Source organism: Chiloscyllium punctatum, chromosome 17 (genome assembly GCF_047496795.1).
Source record: "Chiloscyllium punctatum isolate Juve2018m chromosome 17, sChiPun1.3, whole genome shotgun sequence".
Lineage (NCBI taxonomy): Eukaryota > Metazoa > Chordata > Chondrichthyes > Orectolobiformes > Hemiscylliidae > Chiloscyllium > Chiloscyllium punctatum.
This window is the reverse complement of record NC_092755.1, coordinates 53,826,749-53,848,439: the sequence shown is the minus strand read 5'-3', so window position 1 is coordinate 53,848,439 and position 21,691 is coordinate 53,826,749. Positions and strand designations below refer to the sequence as shown.

General features: G+C 42.7%; 1 protein-coding gene across 6 annotated transcripts in view; it reads right to left on the bottom strand.

The window, feature by feature from the left end:
• aifm3 (AIF family member 3) overlaps positions 1 to 21,691 on the bottom strand; it is a 224,227-nt gene that overhangs the window by 150,399 nt on the left and 52,137 nt on the right. For 5 of the 6 annotated variants that reach the window (XM_072587162.1, XM_072587159.1, XM_072587161.1 and 2 more), the window contains exon 1: positions 4,002 to 4,285. The exons of the other annotated variant lie outside the window; for it this stretch is intronic. The gene's annotated coding sequence lies outside the window, so the exon portion shown is untranslated. Of the gene's footprint in view, positions 1 to 4,001; positions 4,286 to 21,691 lie in introns of those variants that run through there. 6 annotated transcript variants of the gene reach the window in all.

The window sequence follows — 21,691 nt, the reverse complement described above, 5'->3', positions numbered from 1 at the left end:
AAACAACTCCTCATGGCCAGTATCTTATCACCAAGTCACCCTTTATTTACACATACATAGTACTGGACATTGGTCCAATTTCCTCAGAGTCAGCTCTCAGAGTAAGGAGAACCTCTGACACTCCTGTTTCTATCTGTCAGCCAAGGCTCCCAGATTCACAGCCCCAATCAGTGAACTCATATTCTATGAGGCCCATTTGACTGACCTAGTCACAGCCACAAAATGGTTATGGGGGTTGGGCAGAAAAGTGGAGTTGAGGCCAAGATGAGATCAGTCATGATTGTATTGAATGGCAGAGCAGAATTGCCAGGATTACCTGCGCCTGATCCTTGTTCTTATGTTCTTATCCATCCTTGCTTACGGTATTAACTTTTTGCCAGGTCTAACATAGGATTTCTTCTCAAACTCTAATGGAAGATGAATGCTTTAAAGGCATAATTCCTTAACGCATTTTCTTCTACAATACCTTGTTCCTTGAGAATGGTGTCTGCACTGTTGCTGATCACATGCAATACACTCTTGTCCCTTGTCTGGCTTCTTCTTGAGACCTGCTATTGCAACATAATATTGGCTGAACCGTTACCACTAACTTAGCTGATACACAGCCTCGTCAGCACCCTCCACCTCATCTAGAAGGTCAATTAAAGGGAAAGTTTTTCCCATTATCCAGACAATGAATTATTTCTTTGTTCTCATGCTACAGGGGTGTTCTCTCGAATAAGTCTCTTCCCGAGGTGTCTGGCATGTGGAAATTGATTGTTCACTGTAGCCTAGTGATTTCTTCCTGTTGCTAACCGTGGGTCCTGCCATGGGGACTTCCCCTACCCTTTCTCCACCTTTTGGGTGTTTTTTCCTGTTCTAAGGTTCAGTGCCGAGATGCGCCTTGAAGCTGATGTCTAGTTGGACACCACTTTTGCTGAACTTTACTTTGGCCATTTCCCTCCCTCTGGATTTGCAGTACTGAGTGGGGCTGGTGGTTTCCAGTCACTGGACTTCATATTAGGCTCTTACCATCTTCCTCTGATTCCAAGCTACCGTGGCCATTTCCACCAATGTGGGATTTACTTGTGAGTGAACTTGTGAGTAATAAAGAAGACTTTATTGAATAAAACTATGTAAACAAGATGATAAGAGATGATAGCTTACAAAGAGACGCACGTCAATGGTCCATAATGTCAACTTGTACATGAATGTCCTTTTGTACAGATTCAATAGTTATTCTTCCACTCATTTGTGGGACATGGGTGTTGCTAACTGGCCACCATTTATTACCCGTCCCTAGTTGCCCTTGAGAAGGTGGTGGCGAGCTAGCTTCTTGAACCATTGCTGTGAGTTGACCCACAATGCCAACTGAGAGGGAATTTCAGGTTTTTGAATCAGCGACAGTGAAGGAATGGTGATATATTTCCAAGTCAGGATGGTGAGTGGCTTGGAGGGGAACTTGAAGGTGGTGGTGTTCCCATGTATCTGCTGCCCATGTCCTTCTAGATTGTCCTAGGTTTGGAAGATACAGTCTGAGGATCATTGATGAATTTGGTGAATTTGGTAAAGATACAATTGCCTTCATTCTGTGCTTTCAATGAGCTAGCTCTTCACATCATTATTTGAATGGTTCAGTGACTATGCCCCTTTTTGTATTTACTCACTACGCCATCAGAGGGAGCTGTTTAACCTTTTTGTAACTTAATAATTCTTCAACCTCTGATAAAAACCCTCCGTTATTCTAACCCATTTAAAATAAAAGCTAACATTGCAAGCGGTCATTTGTAACAGATTCCTGGTGACTAATTTTACAGAGACAGCTTGACACATATGCCCAGTTTTTGCTGGGTGCATTGCATTGATTTTAAGTGAAAACAGAGGAGGTGAGGAAGCTGGCACAGTGTTTGTCAATTTTATTATGAGAAAACCATTCAAATCCAGACAATCCATATGGAATAAAAGTGTGATTTTTCACTGGGAATTTATTTCATTGATTTTGTCTCCTGACCAACAGTCACTTCATGTGGCTGATAACCAACAAAGTAATGAACAGCTCAGCTTTTCACTTATTCCTGTTCACTGCTCCCTCTGAGATTCTTGGTCCAAACACATTTAAGGATGTTTGGCAGGTTGTTGAATAATAACCCCTCGCTGTTGAAAAACATGTTCTCAGACCCAGAATTCTACACTTAACATCACCAGTGTCAATGTATTGAGCTCCTGCATTGTAAGTGACAGCCAGCTGTTGATATCCTCTTTATAGCACAGCATTATCCTCTTTGAAATTTATTGCCAAGTGCTCATTTACCTCAGTACAATACATTCAAATATCCTTGGAAATGGTACTTGGTCAAATTCCCAGCACCGATTCCCTTGTACCCACCAGGTTTAACCCTTTCTCCTTTCCTTTGGACAGGGTGTAATATCTGCAATCTGTAGCCACTGTTTCAATATATGCTTTTAGCTGTCTACACAATTCACTGCCAGGTTTCAACCATTTCATTCACCTCAATTGATTTATTGCCCGTGATTCAACTCACTGCTACTGTCTATTATTATTTGCCACTGCCATGTTTTTATTACCCTGCTATTTAATTCACTGTCAAGGGGCTGCTACTGACCATTTAACTGTGTGACATGTACAGCTGATGGCAGCTTCTTTGTCATGTCACCCATTGTCCTCCATGTAATTCATTGGCATTCCCTATCTCTAACTCACTTCCAAATGTTTATTATCCTTTCCATGTTTGCCTGCGCTCTAACCCAAATGATCATCTTTTAATCTCAGGATTAATATACTCCCTACTACTGCACATCTTCAATGTAACTTATTGTATGGACTTATTTTTCATGCAACTCATTACTTAATCATTCTGAAATTTCACCAGGGGTTCTGCTGATATTCAGTAATAAATTATTGTTTAATGTTTAATTGAGACCCTCTCAGAGTCTTATCTTGAAAGTCCCTTCAGCCCTCTTTGTAACGGAGAGGGTAGGGGGTGTGAGGTGGTTTGGAAAGATACCACAGTGTGAAGCAGTTATGAAACTGTGAAACAGCAACGAAAGTGGAGAGAAAAGACTGACTCAATCTTTGACAGCTGTCAGTCGCCATTCCTGCCTTTTCCTGTACAAATTTGCGTTCAGACTTATGGTTAAAGAGGGGTTTTCCACTGCTTGTCTTCCTACAACAGCAGTGACAGACTATAGACTTGCAGAATTGTTGCAGAACACGAGGACACCAGTTAGCCTGTCACCCAACAAAACAATTCACCTGGAGTCATCCCCTCTATCTCCTTCCAAGCTTGCACTAATCAACGAGGTCCTCTGGCTTATATCGCTTCCTCAAACAACATTGACTACAACACAGATTATCTGCTCTTTATAATATTGTTGGCTTTGTACTATTTTCTATACAACCTCAGCCCCACTAATGTCTGCCTTCATATGAGTTATCCACTTATCCCCTGTCATTGATGAATTACCCTTTGTCAGAGAAGTTTGTCAGCCACCAAAGGGTTAATGCAGATCTCAGAAAGTACAGGTCAGCTCTGTAACTCAATCATTTCAGGAGAGGAGCAATTCAAAAATACAACAGATCAGGTCCTGAAAATGCAATAATCGCCCATAGGATCCTGTTGACCACAAACTCTGAGCAGTAATTCATATGGGCCAAAAAGGTCAAATAGACAGTCAAGTCCAATTTAAGTTACACCCTGCGTTGTGCCTTTCAATATTACTAGCACTGTACTTCCAGTATAAGGCAAAACCTAAAGACAGACTGCTAGAGATTGCATGTTCAGTCAGGGTGACATATAGTTGTCAGATGCTCACAACACGGCAAATATTTATTTCAGAAATTCATGCTGCTCTTGCCTGCATGCAGACAGAAGCGAGCAAGGTGGGGTTTTTTTTGCCAACCAAGGTTTTAGGCATTTCTTCCTTAACAGAGGTCTGGGTCAGCCAGAACAGCTGAGAATGTTACCTGATTTCTGCAGGGATGCGGGCACAATGACGCTTACCTGGGCTCAAGCAGCTGATGCAGACTGATACTTCCCAGTGAGGTTTTGTGTTTTTTTTCTCTCTCAAACCGATCCAAGATACAGAATTCCTTTATCCTAGCTGTTGTAAATAATACAAATTAAAAAAAGGCTCTCCGTCTTCCTCTGCTCTGACTGGTTGTAAGCGTGTTTGCCAAGGAATTTCCTGAGTGGTAATCACATGAGTGCGAAGCCTCTGCAGCAGAGGCGAACTGAAAGAACCAGTGAGTGGATTGCAGCGGGGAGCTCTGGCAAGCAGCAACAGAACAGCATTGGTGAAGGGGCAGGATGCTAGCGCAGCACGGATTGAGAAACAGCCCTCCTCCTCTTCTCTGTCCCTCCCCCCGCACCCCCTCCACCTCTCTCTCTCTCTCGCTCTCTGTGAACACTGTCCTCAGGCAGGCTGACTCAGACTTTCTCCCCTACAGCCCCTGAGGTACTGCCTTCATCTAGCGCAAGTGAATCCTGTTTGTCATTTCTGAGATGGGAAATTCCCTTTATGTTTTCCAGTGCCTTCCACTCCTTCTTGTCGAGGACTCTGGGGAGGTTTGGAAAGAGACTGCACAGTTAGCAACAAAATGTTGGAGGGGAAGAGGATTTGAACCAGTCTTTGGCCACTGTCAGTCCTGCCTGTTTCCGTATGGATTTGCAGTCAGATTTATGATTGAAGGGAACTGGGGTCCCACAACAGCAGTGAGATGCCACAGAATCACAGAACTGTCATAGACTCACAGAGATGTACAGCACGAACAGACCCTTCGGTCCAACTCATCCACGCCCGAATTAATCTAGTCCTATTTCGCCCAAATCCCTCTAAACTTTTCCTATTCATGTACCCATCCAGGTGGCTTTTAAATGTTGCAATTGTAAAAGGAGCCCATCCAGCCTATCATATTAGTGCCAGCCCTCTGCTGCAACAATCCACCCGTTATCACTCCCTTGCCTACTCTCTCTGTCCTTTTTAGTAAATAATCCAATTCTCGCTTGAATGTCTGAATTGACCCTGCCTCCACCACACTCTGGGGCAGTACATCCCAGCTCCTGTCCATTCACTGCATGGAAAAGTACTGTCTCCACTGCTTCCTTTGCTAATTGCATTCAATATGTGCTCTCACTTTTTCAATTCTCCCACCAATGCCAACAGTTTCTCCCTCTCATTTTTTTTTGTCCAGACACCTCATGAATTGCACATCTCTGTCAAACCTTCTCTCAGCCTTCGCATCTCCAAGGGAAACAGTCTGAATTCTCTAATATATCCACGCAACCAAAGTTTCTTCTCCCCAGAGCCATTTTTTGTGAATGTTTTTTTTGCAGTCTCTCTAACTCCTTCACATCTTCTGTAAAATCTGGTTGAGAGTGTGGTGCTGGAACAGCACAGCAGATAAGGCAGCATCTGAGGAGCAGGAGAATCGATATTTTGGGCATACACCCTTCATCAGGAATGCGATGAAGGGCTTATGCTCGAAAAGTCGATTCTCCCGCTCCTCAGCTGCTGCCTGACCTGCTGTGCTTTTCCAGCACCACACTCTTGACTCTGATCTCCAGCATCTGCAGTCCTCACTTTCTCCCTGTAAAATCTGGTGCCCTGAACTAAACAGAATACTCCGGTTGAGGATGAACCAGTTTTTAACAGAAGTTGAACATACTTGCTCTTGTATTCGGTGCCAATATTAATAAAGTCTATGATATTAAGATGCTCTCTCAACCCGTATAGCCACCTTCAATGACTTATGCACATATTCACCCAGGTCCCTCTCTAACAACCCCCTTTAAAATTGCACTGTTTATTTTATCCTTCTACATTCTTCCGACTAAAGTAAATCATTTTGCATCACTCTACATCAGGGTTCAGTTGCCACCCATTTATCTACATCCTTTTGAAGTTCCACACAGTTTATAGTCGGAGGTCACAGTGCATCCAAGTTTCATATGACTTGCATGTTTTAAACTTGCACCCCAGACACCAACGAAAAGTCATTAATATTGATCAGGGAGACCAAGGGACCCAACACCATCCCCTGAAGAACTCCACAACAAACCTCCCCCCAGTCCAACACATATCCGTGATCCACTCTCTCTCTTGTCAGTCAGCCAATTCTCTATCCTTGTCATGACTGTCCTTTCATTATGAGGATTAGAACTGAGCTCACATGTCTCTTGTGTGGCGCTGTATCAGATGCCTTTTGGAAATCCATGTACAACACATCAACAGCATTCCCTTTATCCATCCTCAATTTGCCCTGAACAAATATATTTTGATTTTCTTTATTAAATCCATATTTGACCAAGGACCTATTAGAGTTGGCAATATCATTTCTAAAAGCTTATATGCTACCACAGATACACTGAATGGCCAGGACTTGTTGGGCTTATTTTGAACTAAACTGTAATATTTGCAATTCTCACACTCATTGGCACCATACCTTAAGGGAGTGGCTCCTCAATCCCCTTTCACTTCTCTCAGTATACTTGAATGCATCCTGTAACTGCTAAGTTAACAAGTTAATGATGACTCAGGGACAAATTGATAAATCCATCATGACCAATGTTTCCCACCACTACCACCATTATTACCACCAAATCTGGCAAGGCCCTGAATAAATCCATCAGTTTGTTCCTCCTGACCTGGAGTTGTGGCTGCCAGAGGTCCATCGATGTGTCCCGCAATTGTGAAATGATGGCTTGGCAACTACTAAAAAAAAAACAGAAGAAACCTTCAGAGGAAGCCTCCACCTTGAGGTGACGTCATCATTTCCACACTGGCAACACCCACCTGTTCCAGTGGAAGTGTGACTATTCACAATCTTCAACTTTCTGATTGGCCCATTCTACCTGCACAGCCTGACCCACCAACCCAAATTGGACAGAAATACTGGGATGGGGGCGAGCTGTTAATTCGCTGACTGAACGGTCACTTCCAGGAAGATTACACAGTCGAGCAGAACTTGAACACCATTGGGATAAGGACCCATACAACGCCTGGGTGTTGGAAAACGTTTGAAGGCAACACTCAGCCCTTCTTGTTTGCATTTGGAACTATCTCTATATGATAATCAGGTTTAAGTTAAAAATGGATTCAAACTCAGGTAAGAACTCGGGGACAATGTCCAGGATTTCCAAAAATGTTCAATGACATTGACAGAATAAATAAGTTGAAACTGTTCAGAACAGTCATTAACAAGAGGACATAAGTTTCAAGTGGGTGGTGTAAGATTCAGGGGAGGCATGAAGGAACCAATTGTTAACAGATGAAGTGTTAGGATCTGGAATACATTGTACAAAAAAATGAATACTTGGAATGGAAAGGATTACTGAGTTATGGTGAAAGGGCAGAGGATCAAGACCATACTCTGATATGATGGGCCAAATGGCTTTCATCTGGCTAGATCAGTCTATGTTTCTATCAGAGACTACAAAGAGAAAGGATATTTAGGAAAAGTCCAATATGATTACAGATAGTCACCTGGACACTGATAGCCAAAATAAATGGAGTCCGCATTTAGAGTGAAGAAAGGTAAAATGAAAAATATGGAAGAACATGTAAGGAAAAGCTTCCATTATATTAGCTCTTTAATAACTTCAGGATGTATCAAAGCACTTTAAAGCCAATAGTAATTCTCAAGTTGAGGAATAAGTACTGCCCATGATACCAGGGAGAACTCCCCTACTCCCTTTCTCCAAGCAGTATGGTGGCTCAGTGGATAGCCCTGCTCCCTCACAGTGCTAGGGACCCGGGTTTGATTCCACCCTCGGGCGACTGTCTGTGTGGAGTTTTCAGATTCTCATGTGCCTGCGTGGGTTTACACTAGATGGTCCAGTTGACGCTCACAGCCCAGGTTAGCTCTGCTAAATTGCCCATAGTGTCCAGGGATGTGCAGGCTAAGTAGATTAGCCATGGAAAATGCAGGTTATAGGGAGAGGGCAGGGGGTGGGTCTGGGTGGAAAGCTATTCGGAGGGTCAGCATAGACTTGATGGGCTGAATGGCCAGCTTCCACATTTTACAGATTCTATGGTTCCTCTTCAAATATCTATTACCCCTACCCGAGTGAGCAGATGAGACTTGCGTTTAACCTCTCAACTGAAAAATGACATCTCCATTTCTCTAATCTTGTACTGGAGTCTTGGCTCAGGTTCAGGCAAGGAAATCTGGATCTACAACCTGCTGAGTCAGGGGGAGAATGTGGTCCTCATTGCATCACAGCTAACACTGCGAATTAAACTGAGATTGGAGACAGTGCAACTAACCACTGGAATAAATGATAAAACGGAGCTTAGGAAAAAAGGGTGTGCAGATGACTCTTTCTGAGTGTTTGCCTTTCTCCTGTTTTAACCTGGGGAGCCAGGAATTCTGTCTGCATTAGAAATACTTTGGCACCCACACATATCAGCATTTTATAAACAGCCCAGAATGTATGAATTATTCAAAAAGCCCACTCTCATGCTGCATTGATGTTTCAATCTTTGCCCAGTACCTCAGCTCTCGTCATAATTACAATGCATCACTCTAGCCTGTACTGGAATAAATCTTATCAAGTCATGTGATATAACGACAAAAGCTTATCTCAAGCTGTTTCCCCAACTACTTCTTGCTGGTAAAACCTCTCATAATGAATGAATCCATTTGTATATATTGTATAAATTGCAATACATTAAGGAATCAATGCTCTTCAAGATTGAAACACCATTGCAGTTTGTGGCAACACTCCAACATTTTGATTACATAGTGCAGCTTTCAGCCCGTGTGTTAATCTGTGTATATTCTCCAGTCCAATATCCTTCAGCCTGAGGATTTACCGGACTCTATGACCAGAGTTCTAAAGTCATGGAGTTTTTCAGCACAGAAACAGGCCCTTCAGCCCAACTCATCCGTGCCGACCAGATGTCCTAAGTTAAAAATCACACAACACCAGGTTATAGTCCAACAGGTTTATAAACTGGTGTTGTGTGATTTTTAACTTTGTCCACCCCAGTCCAAGCACCTCCAAGTCATAAACTAATCTCGTCCCATTTGCCAGCATTTCACCCATATCCCTATAAACCGTTCTTGTATCCATCCAGATGCCTTTAAAATGTTGTGATTATGCCCACCTCCACCACTTCCTCTGGCAGTTCAATCCATACACACACCACCCTCTGTGTGAAAAGGTTGTCCCTTAGGTCCCTTTTACACCTTTGCCCTCTCACTTTAGACCTGTGCCTTTTCATTTTGGACTCACATATCATAGGAAAAAGACCTTGGCTACTTACTCGATCCATGCCCCTCAGGATTTTATAAACTTCTTTAAGGTCACCCCTCAGCCTCCAACGCTCCAGGGAAAATAACCCCGGCTTATTCAGCCTTTCCATGCAGATCAAACCCTCCAGCCTTGGCAACATCCTTGCAAATCTTTTCTGCATGCATTCAAGTTTAACAACATCTCTCCTGTAGCAGAGAGACCAGAATTGAATGCAATATTCCAAAAGTGGCCGAACCAATGGCCTGTACAACCGCAACATGATGTCCCAACGCCTTTACTCAAAACACTGTTTTAGAATTCATCACTAATACTCACCCAAGCAGTAAAATGATACATTAAACCAACAACAACTTGTATTTACACAGCGCCTTCAGTAAATACAATATCTCATAGCATTTGATAAGAGCATTTTCAACAGGATTTGACACTTATCCACATGAGGAGACATTAAAAGTTGAAATTAGTCAAAGAGGTAGGTTGTTGTAAGGAGCATCTAATGGAGAAATGAAAGAATGAGGAGGAGGGAGGGTCCAGAGGGAACTCCAGAGCTTGGGAATGAGCCAGATGTAGGAGTGGTCACCAGTGATGGAGAGATAATACCAAGGAGTGTGTACGAGAACAGATTTGGAGAAATTGTGATACCTTGGGGGAAATCGCAAACGGAGGTTATCGATAGATTTGAAGGCAACAATTGGAATTTTTAAATCAAGGCATTGCTTGACTGGGAATCAACTGATAGTTGAAGGGAAGTTGGGGTGAGTCATGTGAATAAGAAACAAAGGAAAGCCACTTGGCCCTTCAGCCTGCTCTGCCAATCAATAAGACCGTGGCTCATCTGACTTTAACCTCAATTCTACATTCCTGTATATCACAGATAATCTTTTGTCCCTTTGCTTTAAAAATATTTAAGGATTCTGCATCCACTGCCTTTTGAGGAAGGGAATTCCAAGGATTCAAAACATTCTGAGACTCTGAACAATGACTCCTAGTTCTAGATTCTCTCACAAGAGAAAACATGCTTTCTGTATCTCCCCAGTCATACATTTCAAATAAGTCATCTCTGATTGTTCTAAACTCTAGATTGTGTGGACCTTGCCTGTCTAGCCTTTCCTCATTAGGCTAGTATTAATCTAATGTGGCCAGACAGGCTGCTGAAAATGATGGATTTATGAAAAGTGGACAACAAATGAGACATTACACTTGAACTTGAATGGAACGGAATGGACATGAATGACATCCCCAGGACAATCAGAAACACCAAGTTGTTTACCAGACACAGGAGCACCTCACACCCTTGTTTGGAGAGGGCTACCTGACCTATGTGCGCCCAACACCTCTAGGAATGGATGCACAAGTACAATTCTGACATCAGCATGTCAACATCTGGTCGGGTCAAATCAATCAGAATGATCAAACCCTGATTAATCTATTGGTGGACATCAAAGACCCTCCCAAAAGGGCGTGAAGACTTCTAACAATCACCACAACACCACCCTCAGGAATGGTAACCCAGGACTAACCACTGTGAAGAGAAGACACCCCTGGGATCACTGGGAAAATAAGACCAGATGATCATTGCTATGTGGATCAAGACTAAGATCTAATGGGTTGGTATATGATCATCCAGAGTGAATTAAAGCACAAAATATTTGATTAGATTTATAGAGTACACTGTTAGTTTGTAGAGTATTTAATTATTATTATATTAATTGTGTTAAATATTCATGTAATATCATGTAATATTATCAAGATTCGACTCGCAATTTGTTTGCTGTGTGGCAAGCGCCATATTAGTAAACATTCTCAGAACTGATTCCAATGCATGAACATCCCTCCGTAACGACAGTGATGAGTACTGTACACAGTACTCCAGGTGTGGTCTCACCCATGCTCTGTATAGCTGAAGCATAACCTCCCTGCTCTTGCATTCGAATTCCCCTCACAATAAAACTGAACATTCTATTAGCATTGCTGATTACATGCTGAACCTGCACACGAGCGTTCTGCGAATGATGTACTAAGACACCTTTGCTTTGAGATCTCTGTAGCCTCTCACTGTTTCGATAATATGCTTTTTTAAAATTCTTTTTGCTAAAATGGACAATTTCACACTTGCCCACTCCTCACTTGCGTTTTGTATGTTATTAAGGATTCCTTGTAATTGTGGAATTAAAATTATAGCATTCCAAAATCAAAAGCACTGCATCTTTGAAAAGAAGAAAGCAAGAACTTAGATTGATTCAGCAGCTTCAGGATGTACCAACGCACCTTATCTTAAACACCAATGGTTGAAATGTAGAAAAGTTGCAGCAGGCATCACAAACCAAAAAATCTCCTGCGGTGGTGTTGTTGAGGGACAAATAACCTTTGATACTCAATATTATAACAATATTACATAGTAGATCTCACAAATAAGATAAAATAAAGCAGCTTTTAAAGATTAATCAGTCGTGAGTTTTATCTTTATTATGTTCCAGTTTGAACACATGCAATGTATTCATATACATTTCTGTCAGCAGTGTTTTAACACAGACATTAACCTGTTCAAAATGCATTCATGAGTGTAAAGAACACTAACAGAAACATATCTGACCATTACTGGCTGAATTTAATGGGTAGAAATAAATAAATTCAGTAACAGCATCAGAATTGAGAATGTCCAGGCACCTGTAGTCCTGAAATAATCACATTCTTTCTTCCTGGGTATCTTTCTGGGAATTGTACTGTGTCGAGAGGAGAAGCAGGTGCAGAGACTCTGGAGAGTTAGCAGGAGAGCAGAGGGAAGGGCATTGTATTCAAAGGGATTCTTACCTTCCCATCAGAAGATAAAGCAACATGGCTGCAGTTCTATGGCAAACAGTGCACTGAGGAGTACCAGTCAATGCCACATGAGGAGTACCAGTCAATGCCACATTCCCCTTGGCAGTCCATACCACCATGGGTCTGAACTCCATTGTTTCCACCACCTCCTTCCAATCTGCCACTGGGGATATCAATAACATCAATCATTGGCTGACGTTGACATGAAGTAGGTGACCCATTCCATGTTTCCTTCCTCTGCAGGTGAACAGCAACTGAAGGACCTGACTCAAGGCTTTGTACAGATTGCAGCCTTCATCCGAATCCAGGGAGTTGATGTCTAAACCTGTTCCTTTGCAGTCTCATTCAAACAACCCCTCTCCCTCCATGAATCGCAAAGATGGCCATTCTATTCATGTGTGACCACGAGTGGATCATCACCAGCAGCACATACTGGCGATCAGTCGTAGCCCTTTGGGCATTCCAGGTGAACATTCCAGGTTCCTATGCTTTTGTAGTTCATTTCCAATGCCCGTCCCAGTTTTCCATCCTCAACGCAACTATGCCTGCCCACAGCTATCAACTAATATTGCAGAATCCCCACAGGAACACAATCACAAGCAAAGAGTTAGCGTGGGTCATAATTTTTATGACTTACTCAAATACTTGCATGTTCATTATTACCCCAGTGTTGTGTTTGTCTCAAGTATTTTCTTCTCTGAGTGACCCTCAAAAGGCAGCTGCTCAAGAGAAGCTGTGATGTTCACAGTCAGTCTACTCAAGGAGCTCAATCCTAAAAGGCTTTCTGCTGCGGTAATACAGAGTGGCTCACTTTTTGGCATTGATTCAAAGTTTCAGGTAGTGCCAGATCTGCTATTATCATGACGAATGGTGTATTCTTTCCTTCCCTGCTACCAAACAGTGGATCACTCTTCCTGCAGATCAATAGGAGGCTAGCCTGCAGAATACCCAAAATCCTAATCAGTCCACCTCGCAGTTTGCTCAAACTGTTGGAGATGCTACAGCCTGCAGTCTGAAGGAGTTTGCTGCATGCTATTCCAGCGCTACAAACTCCAAGTGGCCTGAGGAATTTCGCTGCCTTATCTGCTCAGTTGGATTATGCTCCACAGTTGAATGTGGAGAGACAATCTCAAGCACTGCAACCCATCTCATATTGTCCTTTCAGTAGTTGAGAGTGAGCAGAGTGAATAACAGCAATGCAGCCTAGTGGCTAGTATATCCCCACTGTGTCAGGGTAACAGAAAGCATGAATTCATCTAAGAGAAGCCAAATTTCCTTCGAGCATATCCAACCTCCTTGTAACAATCAGGTGTATTTCATCCAGTTCATGTGAGCTAAGGGAGAACTCTCTGCACTGTCATGATTTGGAGCAACACTCTAAAAGCTAGTGCTTCCTGTTGGACTATAAGCTGGTGTTGTGTGATTTTTAACATCTGTACTGTGACATGTTATATTCAGAGAAATACCCATTCAACTAGAGAGCCAGGCAACCTGAGAACCACAAAGCAGGAGTAGCAATAGTTCAGCTCCTACCTGCCAACCAATAAGGAAACCAGCTGCAGTTCTTGCTACGGATCCATTACTCCCAATAGATGCAGAATAAAGATATTGCCTTTACAATTTTCAACAAGTAGGGTCACTGAATTATATATTGATGGATTTGCTTTATGGAGCGACATATCAGCTCAGATTTAATTCCCATGTGATAATGGAGGGAGGTATGCAACACTTTCCCAGCTTCGAGCGAAGTTCAGCCACTTTCCTCGTTATCACGGATCCGGTTTTATGGCTTTGAGAGTTAACCATTCACTCTTTATAGCCCCTGTAAAGGAGCAGGTTCACTGGACTCTCTGGTGTCAAGATCATGACAGGAAAGAAGGTGAGCAGATCTGGAGCAAAGCTCCAATTCGATTGGCTGGGATTGAGAGAACACACTTGGTTCACCAGGAGAAAACGTGATGAACGAAAGCAGGTTCAAGCACCCATAGAGTTTCAGTAGAGGACTTGGTCTTCAGAACTCCCCACCGGAGATGAAAGGCAGCTTGTTACAATCATCATTTGTTCTGCAAGTCCCTCATGCCCACTAACTACATATAATTTGAATGCTTTGACAATATTTTGATGTGGCATTCAATCTTGATGTACTGTTATAGATAAGCAGCAGAAAGGAGTGTATTGTATATTATAGTGCATAGCCTGTGCAATTGGGATGGGTGGGGCAGTCAATGTTCCAGGGTCAGATCAGTGAGAAGAGGGATTCTCATGGGATTCTAGTTTGTAGCCAAGATTATCCATACAAATATCTTTAGAGCAGATGAGGAGGTGTTTGTTTATCCATTTAGATTATGCAGAACCTCAGAAATCTATTGATCACTGTCCTCTAGTCAGTTAAAATGTTACTCAGCTTTGTCCCTCAAATTAACACCCTATTCATCACCCGAGAGTTCCTCTCCTGTGGCTCAGGCCCACTCTTGCTGCTTAGTCAGATAGTTCTGAAAACATATTTTGCTCTAGAGACTTGAGCACAAAATATCATCATCTTAAGATGCTGCATTAATGCGAACGTTTCATTTTCTTGATAGGATAGACACTGAGAGATTGTTTCCACGGCACAGTCTTGAGATAAGGGACTACTCAGACAGGACTGAGAAATGTAGGCATTCCTTCACACATGAATCCATGGAATTCTCTATCCTGGAGTGTGGTGGACCATTCATCATTTGATCTATTTAAGGCTGTGAAAACAGCCTGTTGATATCTCAGGAATGTGAGGAATTGTCTGCGAGGTGGATTTGAAATCCCTGAGAATAGTTATGATTGTATTGAATACAAAGCAGGTTTAATCCACAATATGATCTCCTCCCGCTTCGATCCTGTGTTCATATTCCTGTTTGTGGCAATTTGCTGCAGGCATCTGACAGGACAGACCTTCCATTCTGCCTTCCCTCCACCAATGGAGCTGCAGATAATGCCAGTGATCACTCACATTAGTTATTGCTGTGTGTTCCTGTCAGTATTATAGCCTGCAATCAAAAGCTTGCTTCTGTAAGTGGGGTGTGCAGAGTTTTCCCAGTGCTGTGGACAATAAACAATCTCCCTCACACACAGAATAACTGAAAACAGATCAGTTTCTCATTGTGGCATTGTTGGCTGTTGGACCCTGCTGTGTGGAAATTGGCTACATTACAACATTGAGCAGAATAGCTGGGTTGCAGATGGATGAGACATTAAAAAAAAGACTCACTATGTCGAACCCTTCTGATTTCACGAGAAGTGAATTGTGGAGCGAGTGAATGACTTGCTCAGGAGACAAGTTGACCACTCCAACCTTACAACGAATTTTTATTTTTTAAAACAAAGAGGATTCCGGAGCTTTGAGGATCCAGTTAAGGGTAGAAGGAGGTGAATAGGTGCATGAGGTAAATGGTTTTATGGCACTGCGTGTGGGCCAGGAGGAGGACTGGTGCTTTCAAAGCATCAACAAGCTTCCCTTGACTTTGTTGTCTCCTCAATCAAGTGGCTCCTGCAATATCAGCTACCCCCATGAGAAGCCCCATCATATCATTCACCCGGCGATATTTCTACCCTCCACAGCATCTGCATTCCCTTTGATGCCTTTATTAGAGTCTGCTTCTGTGATGCTTGTACCCCAAGGTTAGACCTGCACAATACCCATAGCCCATGTGATATCCACATCAGCTGCAGCCCCTAGAATGTCCGAAGCATGCACAAAGTCAAACATTGCCTGTGATATTAGTACTTCTGTCTATGTCAGACCCTCATGGTATCTGATGTATGTACCTGGCGTGGCATCCTGTTGACTCTGTGTGGCAGTCTCCTGCCCCTGTATGGTGGTCTCTTAGCCCGGTGTGGCAATGTCTTGTCCTGAGGTGGCAATCTCTCAGCCTGGCATGGTGGTCTCCAGGCCTGGCGTGGCCTCAGCGTGGAAGTCTGGCCTCAAAGTGAATCAAGGTGCAGCATACACTGGAGGTTAGGTGCCGACTGGAATAACTGCTATTCTAAACTTTCTCTATTTTCTAATTTATTCCTATGATCTGTTTTGCTGGATTCCTTTTTTTTATTTTGCTAATTCTTTTTGCTCTGACTATTCTTACTGAAGAATATGTACCTCAGCACCTTTGTACCTAAGAGTATAAGGCCATAAAACGTAGGGGCAGCAATTAGAGCATTCAGCCCATCAAATCTGCTCCACCTTTCAATCATGGCTGATAAGTTTCTCCAACCCATTCTCCCACTTTCTCCCCATAACCCCAATCCCCTTGATACTCAAGAACCTATCTATCTCAGTCTTAAATATACTTAATGACCTGGCCTTCACAGCCTTCTGTGGCAATGAATTCTATAGATTCCCCACTCTCTGGCTGAAGACGTTCCTCCTTATCTCCATTCTAAAAGATCTTCCCTTTACTCCAAAGCTGTGCCCTCAGGTCCTGATCTCTTCTACCAATGAAAACATCCTCCCAACATCTAATCTGTCCAGGCCATTCGGTATTCTGTATGCTTGAATTAAATCCCTCCTTATCCTTCTAAACTCCATTGAGTGTAGAACCAGAGTCCTCAAACATTCCTAAGATGGCGCTGTAAGTAGTGACTTGTAAACGTTTCATTGTATTCATGTGAGTACGTGTGACAATAAAGCTAATTCAATTCAATTCAATTCTATAAGGCAATGGGCCTTGATGGAAATTAAGAGCAAGGCCTGCTGATAAAATTGGCAGTGCATACCTTTCCTTCTCAAGTGGCTGACCAAAGATTTCTGCAGTCTCAGTCCTGCACTGTCTTTCAAGATCCCAATAAGTATGAGGGTTTCTATTCCCATTTTCTAGGCACTATTTGTAAACCTGAATTAAGCAATGAATTTTATTAAGTATTTTAGAATGCTTTCAGTGCACCAACAAAACCTTCGTTTTATTGATGAGCTATACATCTTGCAGAGCAGACAGCTACCATTACAGAATTTGCCTAATTTCTGTTTGATTCTATGAAGGTGCTGCACACGATCACACGAAATTACAGTAAGAGAGAATAAACACCCACCCTATTCTGCATTCTGCATGGAATTTGCCTGCTCCTCTGTCCTCACTCCAGTGTTAGAGCTGCAAATAAATATATTTCAACTCAAAACGAGGCATGGCAGTGTGGAGCTCTCTTTCACAAATGGAATGTAAAGCTGGATCCGTTGTTTAATCTTAAAGATGACAGTGATAGATCTTTATTTAGCAAAGATGGGGCAAAGGTGAGGATATGGAGTCAGGTCACATGGTCCCATTGATTGGAGTGGAACAGATTTGAGGAGCTAAATATGCCTACATTTATTTATATGTTATTTAAAAAAAAGGTCAAGAATGCCAAACCTTTTTGCCTTCTGGCGTGTGTTAAAGAATTATAGCACAAGGATACGGAGATCCAGCAGAAATTCCCATCAATTCCTGAATACGTCTTGACACTTTTTAAAAGTTTGTTCATGTGAGCAATGCTGGCAAAGTCAATATTTCTGCCTGTTTGTAACCGACCGAGGGAATGGGATGATGAGCTAACTTCTGGAACTGGTAAGACCCATGAAGGTATGTGGTGCAAGAACAGATAGTGCTATCAGGGAGTGAGTTCCAGAATTTTAATTCAGTGAGACTGAAGGAACAGCGGTATATTTCCAAGTCAGGAAGGTGAATGGTTTGGAGGAAAACTTGCAGGTGGTAGTGATGTGGCCCAGTATCTGTTGCCCTTGTCCCTCAAGGTAGTAGAGATCGAGGCATTGGAAGTTGCTGTCAAAGGAGGGATGTTGAGATGCTGCAGTGCATCTTGTAGATGGTACACATTGTTTTCAGTAGATGCTGTTATGACAGTCCATGTTGACGGTGGTGGAAAGGGTCCTGATCAAGTGGGCTTGCTTTATCTTGATATTGTCGAATGTCCTGAGTGCTGTTGGAGCCATACTCACTCAGGTAAAGTGTGTCATTCCCCACTGTGCATTTAGGGAATGGTCTTCTACACATGTCAGCTGATTCAGTTGTTATAAGTATGATACCAAATTGGATTTTTTTAAAAAATGATTACTAATTGGGATTTCCTTGACTCTTCATTGCAGAGACATCAGCACAAACTCTAGGCTGACACTTCGATGCAGAGCCGTTGGAGTGCTACTGTACCTGAGGTGCTGTCTTTCATAGGCAAAGTTACATTGAAGCCCATCTGCCTTCTCCTGGGGACAGAAAAGGTCACCTGGCACTAATTCACAGGATAACATGGGAATTCACCTCATGAAGCGGCCAATTTCCCTCAACCAACTGAAACAGGTGATCTGGTCAGAGGGTTTTGTTTGTCGGAGCTTGCTGTGCCTAAATTGGCTGCCGTCCACATGACTACAGTGACTGTGCTCAAAAAGTATCTCATTCGATGTCAACTATTTTCTGTGGGCCTGAAGGTTGTGAAAAGGCCTGGATAGATGTCAGGACTTTTCTCTCTTAAACCTTTAGGCTGCGTGACAGCAATCCAGCTTTGTGGTTCACATCAGCATGAAGTGACAGTATCTGAGGAGAGATGTCTGGGAACAGTGAGATCTCAGATGGTAGCCTCTCCCGCAGCCTGACTCACATAGTTCGGAGTTTGTACCATCTGCAGGATAACTCCAACAAGAAAAACAGGAAAGGCCGATGACCTGCTCTCACAGCCAAAAGGACTTCAGTTGAATGTTTCCACTCATTTGGGTTTTATTTCAGATTTCCAGCTTCAGAAATATCTGGTGTTTGCTGCAGGAGAGATCCAGCTTTTGTTTTACGGAGCAGGAACTGACATCTCATCTCCACATGCTGCTGCTCCCCATTCTATGTCTAATCTGACCAGTATATCCTTCAATCCCTTTCTTTATCAGGTATTTATCAAGCTGTTCCTTAAATGCAACTATATTCCCAACTTAACTGTAGTCAATTCCACATTCCTACAATTCTTTGAGTAGAGATGCTTTACCTTTATTCCCTATTGGATTTATTGGTGACTGTATCAATCCTGGGAGAAAGTGTGGACTACAGATGCTGGAGGTCAGAGTCGTGAGTCAGGTGCTGGAAAAGCACAGCAGGTCAGACGACATCTGAGGAGCAGGAGAATCAATGTTTTGGGCATAAGCTCTTGGTGAAGAGCTTATGCCCAAAATATCGATTCGCCTGCTCCTCAGCTGCTGCCTGACCTGCTGTGCTTTTCCAGCGCCCCACTCTCCACTATATCAATCTTGTATGGTTTTAGGAGGTTCGCAATTACAGTGACCTAATACAGGCAGTCGATAAATTACAAGTGATTATCTGACAGTTTATCGAGTTTGTTAAGGAGCAGCAATTGAGATATTGATACATTTAGTTAATTAGATAAAGAATGTATATAACCATGATAGTGGTTCACTGTTACCAGAGGATTGTTGGCGAGAAATGTCTTAGTCTCTTTAAACATGGTGGGGGTGCCAGCATCTTGCTGTCCAGTCGAGATGTTAGAGAACTCTTCCCTCAGTCTTTCTGCTCTTTGTCTGGTCCATCTTCTGCCTGAGGAAGGAGCGGGGGCTCCAAAAGCTTGCGGTTTCAAATAAACCTTTTGAACTACAACAGGTGTCATGTGGTCTTTGACTCTATCTGGAGAAGATAACTCTCTCAGGACTGACTCCTCCCTAACAAGGTCTGTTTGATGAGTATTTCTCTCTGCCTCTGAAGACTTGTTGTTATATCACCCTTCTAGGGATAGGTTACTTTCTCTGAATTGTCTGAATCCTTTTGACCCATGACTGTGGGACAACTCCACATAACGTCAGATGACCTTTATCCCTTGCCCACTTCCATTTGAAGGTTAGTTTTCATTCCTTCTAAGAACAAACTCTTTTCAGTTTCAATAAAAATAAATTGAGAGTAGGGTACTTTTGGCACGAGATGAGCTGCTAACACTAGTTCAATGGAGCATCGTGACCTCTGTGATTCTTTAACTCTTCCCTTTTGTTTTCCCATAGTTAAATACGGTTGTAACTGCTGTTGAACAAAATCTCATACTACTCAGCAAATTCTCGGAATATTCAGTTTTTTAGGGACCCCAATAACTAGCACCTGGAAATAATGGTACTTGTCAGAACCTATCTTTTTATACCAAGCCTTTTTTTTCAACGCTGTGACTCCTGGAAACATCTTCTCCCTGTCCCAAGCCTCTTCATAATTTTAAAAACTGCTATTACCTTTCAGCCAGCACTTTTCTGGAGAAAACAGCCCTGACCAATTGCCTTTTCAGCTAGTTACACCCTCCCCTTTCTGGTGGCAATTATTGTCAAGACGTGTAAAGATGTGGAAGGTTTAATTTTGAGAAGTGCGATGAGCAGCAGCCACTGAGATGATATTATACAGACTTGGGGGGAGAACAGCTTAGGGCCTCAAAGGATTGAGACTTATTAGCTGGGTCTTCCCCATAGTCTCCGTATAAGATTGATATCCTACAATATGGTGAGCAGTGGTGAAGGTGGCTTAGTCCAGAGATCTTAGCTACAGCAAAAAAATCAAGTTCCTATTTCAACAGGACAGCCATCTTAAACAAAAAAGGTCATGAGATTCCTCCAGAGATTAGAAAGAAGCAATCATCAGTTTAAGAATAAAAATACATTATCTTCAAAGGAAATCCAAGAGATCGAAAGGTTAAAGACACTCACACTATCAAAGTCATGATTTGGAGATGCTGGTGTTGGACTGGGGTGTACAAAGTTAAAGACCATACAACACCAGGTTATAGTTCAACAGGTTTAATTGGAAGCACACTAGCTTTCGGAGTGCCACTCCTTCATCGACCTGATGAAGACCCGTGCTCCGAAAGCTAGTGCTTCCAATTAAACCTGTTGGACTATAACCTGATGTTGTGTGATTTTTAACTATCAAAGTCAACAGTCTTCAGGAGATTGTAGGTTCATATCCTACCTGGCTCGGGGACAGTGCAGACTTTATGGGCGGCACGGTGGCACAGTGGTTAGCACTGCTGCCTCACAGTGCCAGAGACCCGGGTTCAATTCCCATCTCAGGCAACTCTCTGAGTGGAGTTTGCACATTCACCCCGTTTCCTCTGGGTGCTTTCTCCCACAAACCAAAAATGTGCAGGTTAGGTGAATTGGCCATGCTAGATTGCCCGTAGTGTTAGGTGAAGCGGTAAATGTAGGGGAATGGGTCTGGGTGGGTTGCGCTTCGGCGGGTCGGTGTGGACTTGTTGGGCCGAAGGGCCTGTTTCCACACTGTAAGTAATCTAATCTAATCAATCTTCAGGGTTTGAGGAGAATGTATTCTAGGAGAAAAATGAAACCTCTAGACCCCTCAATGTGTGGAGACATGAGAGATGGAGGGAGGTGATCGTCATCAAAATAATTATGTACACATATGTAGGAATATTCAAACTAGAAAAAAAACTTGAGGGGTGATAAGGTGTAAGGGTCTGGAAGAGTTAATGCCTTAAGCTGTATCCACTATGACAATGTCATACTAACTTGGTGGAGAATAGCCCAGGATCTTAAAGATCTGAGACCCTCCTCAGTCTCTGTAATTATGTCTATCATATTAATGTAACTTGCACACAGTTGCTATCGTGCAATAGCA